Below are 6,225 nucleotides of genomic sequence, written 5' to 3'. Positions count from 1 at the left end.
GGCTGACAATGCTCCTTCCAAAAACCAAAACTCAGCTAACGAAAACATCAATACCAGATGAAATGAGAAACCCTTGAGTTATTGGTCATGGTTAAAAGACTCCCTAAAACATACAGCTTATAGTTGTCGCCCTTTGTTACTCACAAGAGGTAGAAAGGAAGTCCCTATTGATGAACTTCAGAAATAGAACCTAAGCTGCAACTCCTGATCCAAATGTCCTCTCTCCGAGGACTAGTGTCATGCAAGCTTTGAAGAAGGGAAACAATGAAAAGTCCTACCCAGTTTTGACACTTATGAACAACAGTAAGGACCAACATTCCATGATAATGCTAAAGGTGTGGTAGTGGCTCAGAGTCCATGGTTGTAACAATAGCCCTCTAATTGGACTTAAACCCCATGGAACCTATGCCTGGTACTGGAAACCTAGCCAACGACTCAGTACTAATAAAGTCATAGCTATTGATGAAGAATCTACTACATAGAATTTACTAAAACAGCATAATCCCAAACAACAATTTTAACCATTTGTCCTTATAACCAGATAAGTGTAGACTGCACTGCTTCTCGAGGAAACTCCTCTTCCCCTTTCTTGTCTTAAAAGCATATAACTTCTGTTTCTCTTAAAACTGAAAATATTTATGTTCACTTTAAATTTGATGTCTGAGAACCATAAAATTTGTGCCAGATTTTAATCAACTGACACTTTTTAGTAAGTTCACTGATTTTTTTCATGTTACTAACATCCTCTGTAATTTTTTTTTTTAAGATCTAGAAATAGTTTAGTAGAAATAATTGTGGTAAGTGGTGCTGAATTTTTACAGTTCAGGAAATGCATTGTGTTTTATGTTCACACTTTCTATAGTTCTCACAAATTAGTATAATATCTTTTTTTATATATTTTTGCCTTGATTTTTGCTCTTCCCTAGAAGTGTAACCAGATATATCTGTTTTGATAGCTCTTCCAACTAGAATATACTTTAACAACTTTAGTGCTTTGTTGATATGGTTGTAAAGCAAGGCTATAAAAGAGTTCTGCAATTCTATGATTACATCTCCATATTTACATGAGCCTGTAACTTGGGCTTTAAGATTCAAATATTTCTAATTTTGTAAGGATTTTTCTCCAGCTGAATTGTCTATCTACCAAAGTTCAAATGGACCTTTGTAAATCACTCAACAGTCTTCGGAATCCAGAGAGCTCCTTCCTCCTATGGGAATGTGAAACCATCATCCAAGAACTGTCATACTATAGTAGAAATGAATATGAAATATATCTTCACAGACACAGGCAAGACTGTAAAATGTACATTGATTAAAGAAAATGCAATGAAAATGAGAAGGATGTGATAGGTGTCGTCTAATGTGGGCAAAATAAAAAAAAATGTTTATGAAGAAGAGAATCAAGGAATTGGATAAGAAAAAGAAAACTTGTAGAGGTTTAGTTTGTGAAATCATTAAGAATAAAACAAAATAAAAGATTTAGGTTTCAAATGAAATTTCCTTTCATTCTACCACCATATTAATTAACACAATAAAACAGTACTGAAAGCTGCTTCACTTTCCAGATAGAGAGTTTTTTCATAGTATTGCCGTCCTGTGAGAAAACACTTCCACAGCAGTTCACCACTACATTTGGCTCTTAGAATCTTTCTTCCCTTTTTCCTAAAAGTGATGCTCTCTAGATTTTTTTTCTAGAGAAAGGAAGAAGGGTGAATTGTAGAGCAGTTTCCTCTAAATGGAAACATTCCCTGCAAGGGGGCCAGTGGTGTAGTGATAGGAGTGGCGGGCTGCAGCCCTGCTCCCACACGGCTAGCTTAGCCCTGGAAATAACAACACACAAATTGTATTCTTTTAAACACTGCTTGGCCCATTAGCTCTAGCCTCTTACTGGCTAATTCTCACATCTTGATTAACCCATTTCTAACAATCTGTGTAGCACCATGAGCTGGTGGCTTACTGGAAAGGATCTTAACCTGCATTCATCTTGGAGAGGAGAGCTATAGCGTCTGCCTCATTGCCTTCTTCCTCCCAGAATTCTGTTCTGTCTACTCCACCCACCTAAGGGCTGGCCTATCAAAAGACCAAGGCAGTTTCTTTATTAACCAATAAAATTAACATATAGACAGATGACCTTCCTACATGGGGGTGGGGGGTCATAAGGCTCTGGAGGCAAACAACATGTCATCTGTCTGGGAAAATGGAAACTGACAAGCATCTCCAAGGCAGCTGCAGTGTTATAGAAGGAACAAACAACTGCAAGAAGGGGACTCTGTAAAGATAAACTGCAGAAAAGAGGTTCTTCCACTGCTCCTGAGTTGCCTCGAGTTTACATCAGACCTCAAGTCCGCTTCTCAGTCCAGGTCAACTTTTTGGGTTTTAGCTGCTCTCTGGTGTCATCCTTGCTCTTGCAAGTCTCTCCTCACCCATAATCCAGTTTGTAACCCCAATAGAATCTCACTGGTTCACCAAGCTGGATTTTGTTGCAATAATTACATTGATCTGTTATGGTAGCCACTGTGGAAGGCTGGGATCAAAGCACACCAGGAATGGGAGGAGCTTCTGTCAGGTGTTCTTGATGATTTCAATAAAGCCAACTCCTCCAGTCCCAGTCCCCAACTCCCAATGCTTTAGGGCCCCAGAAGAAATCCCCAGGAAACACTGCTGAGATTCCCTCTTCATCTTCCAAGAGAAAAATATTCCAGGAACAATTGTCTGACAGCTAGCTGACTTACTAAGCCACTGAGGTGTTTTAAAGGCAATGAGTGAGCTGCTTGAGGAAGGGCCCTGTCTATTGGAACAGTACCAAAAGCTTTCAGAGGCACTGGGAGAGTGGGCAATGATGCAAACCCTCAAGCAGATATTCTGCATGCCATAAAGAAACATTAAGTGGGAAAACCAAAAATGCCACCGACCTTCAGAACTCGAGCATGTCAAAAGAGGAACTGACAAAGGATGAAGATGAGGAGGAAGGAAACTTCTCCCCATCATGCAGAGTATCATGCAGAAACTACTAAGAATGTGCTATACACACCCCTGAAGGATATCACTGAAAAGTATTCAGAACCATTGAAGAGTCACCAGGAATGCATTCCTTTATAGCAGTTTGAAAGTTAGCAGCAGCAGCAGCAACAGCACAGTGTCATGAGAAAATATATCAGCAGTTTGAGGCATAGATGCTCAGAGATAGTGAGGCTACTCACAGGGCTCCTTTTGAGATGGTGTTAAATCTTATGTAGCAGATACAGGGTTTGAGCCATCCTCCCAAAGAGCTAGTTAGATTGACATGACTTGGCCTCAACTTTGACCTGGATGCCTTAATTCCATAGGGCCTATCAGGTGGCCAAAGGCAAGCAGTGTCTGACCATGTGAAAGTCAACACGTTTTTCTCCCCTAGTCTATGCTATGGGAAACATCAAAACTCAGCAGTACCACTGGGAACTGAGGCAGGAATATCATCTCTGGAAGATATCTGCCCCAAACTCTCTACATCCCATTCAAGCCTGTTCTATAAGTACTACTCCATCATGGTTTCTGCTGTTAGAAACAGCCCATTTATTTGCCAAGTGAAGGAAGGCATCCCTTTGGGGGCATTTAACTTCTTCTCACTTCCTCAGTGTTATATACAGCTGTACTCGTGTTTCTACTCTCTTGGTTGGGTCTACAGAGCAGGTGCTGAGTCCTATTGGGCAGGGCATCTAGGAATGAAAAGAAATATAATCTGGGCTGGGACTATAGGTTTGTGATAATTCTCCCTTGCTTTCAGAGAGAACATTTTGAAATCTCTAAAGGGGAAGAAATTTTGCACTTGCCCTCCTCCATTGGGCTGGAAGAGAAGCCCTGGGCATTTTCCATTCGTGGGTGCTTTACCCTTACTTCCACTTTCCTCCTAGGACTCAAGTTGCTACCGTGGTTCTTTCTACAATTCTGTGGAATTTGAGTGAACCCAGCCCTTTACCTTCCTTTGCCCCCAGATGTCCTCTTTTCTCCTCCCTTTTATTATTCAGTTCAGTTATTCTAAGCCCATGCTGTGGTAGATGAACATCAATATGGTTTCCTTTCATCTAGTCCTATAGTATTCTCAGCCTACCCATTCCTTCATCCCTGGCAAACATAATTGTAATGTCAGAGCTGGTAAATGATTGGCTATTCTAAGTTCTCAAGAAAGATGTGTATCCTGAGAATTTTTTTTTCTGCAATCCCCAGAAGGCAGTACCTAATAAATATTAAGAAGCAAAAGGAAAACCAGAATTCAGATGTATGTCTGCATCAAACAGTTTGTTGTTATTTTATCACATTGTTTTCTCTTCGTTCAGTGCTACTGCAAATTGAGTCTACAAGTGTAGGCATATCAATAGAAGATTCTCAAATAAAATTGAAGACAAAGACAAAGAAAAAGCTATAAAAATCACAACACAGAAATACAGGAAACAAGACAAAGGGAAAGAATATGATCAAAACATGTTGCATAAAATTCTCAAAGAAAAAAATAAAAACCAAGAAAGAAAGAAATACAAGAAACAGAAAGGTAACAAGACCACCCCAACATCATAACTGATTTTTAAAATATACCAAAATATAGAAAATGCCTAGTAAAGTTTTCAGATGTTTATCAGTTAAAGTGATCAAAATCTCAAAGAAGATATAAGAAAGTAGATGAATTCAACCCAGGACTCAGAGAGGAAAGTCCACATCAGCAAACCGAGTATGAAAATTGGTGATACTAGTAAAAACAGTCAGCAGCATTGAAAGAAATTCAGCAAAGAAAACTGAATAAATCAAATAAAACCCAGCTTAGAAAGCAAAACAATAGGCTTAAAAAATCTGTACAAATAATAATATAAACAAAGCAAGTGTAATATATCCATTTAATATTTTAGACTCTTTAACTGCTTTCTTGTCCATGTTCTTTATGAGGTGTCCCATAAGATGGACATTAATATGTCAGTAATAACCAAATCTTTCCAACAGAAGGAAGCTGGAAACCAATCATTTTATCACATGATACTGTTGTTGAAATTTATGACATGGATTATAGCAAAAGTAATGACAAGAGTGGACCATCTACCTTAAATGATTGCTAGAGTACTGTTTATGTATTCTTTTCTAAATGATAATTAGATGAAAGGGTTTACTTCAGACAAAATGATAATGATTTACAATCAGTACTGAGTACTTTTCTTTTTTTTAAATTTTTATTTATTAAAGATTTCTGATTCTTCCCCACCATTGTCTCCAGGGTATGGCTCCACCCCCATGAGTATATTGGCAGCAAAGGACTCATTAGGTTATTAAAAATTAAAGAAGATAAATTTTGGGTGATAGTGTGGAGATGGGGATAAATATGAGAGAAAATATGGAGAAGAGTGGGGTATAAATAAAATCAAAATAATTATGTGAATGTATAAAATTCTCAGTGAGTTAATACATATATTTTCTAAGTGACTAAGTTTTATAGTGATATAGAATGACTTTTTAGATATGAGCAAAAAATAACTATAACACCTGTCTTAATTTCTTGATAACATTCATGTGGCAAATCAGTTATAGAAACTACTCACTTTATTTGTTCCTGGGAAGTAGACATTATCACTGGTTTCAATGCATAGCAACCCAACCTAGTTACTAACTGATTCATTTAAATCCCTAATTTCAGTCAAGTATATGAAAAATAACTGGGAGAAAGTTTCTATTGCTTCTCCAGTTTTCTTCAGATCAAAGTCATATTAAAATTCAATGATATTTTTATTCATCTATTTATTTTACATCTCATCCATAATCTCACACCCATCTTTCCCTCCCAATGCTTCTCTTCTATTCCCCCTCCTACCTCCCAATCCCCTTCTCGTCGATCTTCATCCAGGAAAGGGGCAGATCTCCTATTAGTTATCAGTAAAACATAGCACATCAAGTTGCAGTAAGATTGAGCACCTCCCCATGTATTAAGACTGGACAAGGTGACCCAGTATGAGAAATAGGCTCCCAAAAGCCAGGAAAAGAGTTGGAGACAGCCCCTGTATCCTCTGTTTGGAATCCCACAAAAGAACCAAGTCACCCACCTATAACATATATGCAGGATGCCTAGATCAGTCTCATATAGGCTCCCTGCTTGTTTGTTCAGTCTCTATGAGCCCCTATGAGCCCAGGTTAGTTGATTGTGTTTTTTTGCTTCTTCTTAAACTTTTTTTTAAAAAAATATTCTTTATGTAAAGGTATATAACTCAATAC

At 38.0% G+C, this 6,225-nt stretch overlaps 1 pseudogene; it reads left to right on the top strand.

Moving 5' to 3' along the window:
* Positions 1-239: 239 nt before the first annotated feature.
* Positions 240-3,236, top strand: LOC126486563 (peroxisomal biogenesis factor 19-like; annotated as a pseudogene).
* Positions 3,237-6,225: the final 2,989 nt, after the last annotated feature.

Source organism: Alexandromys fortis, unplaced genomic scaffold, assembly GCF_014885135.2.
Source record: "Alexandromys fortis isolate MF-2015 unplaced genomic scaffold, M_Fortis_MF-2015_v1.1 scaffold_114, whole genome shotgun sequence".
Lineage (NCBI taxonomy): Eukaryota > Metazoa > Chordata > Mammalia > Rodentia > Cricetidae > Alexandromys > Alexandromys fortis.
This window is presented reverse-complemented; position numbering and strand designations above follow the sequence as displayed.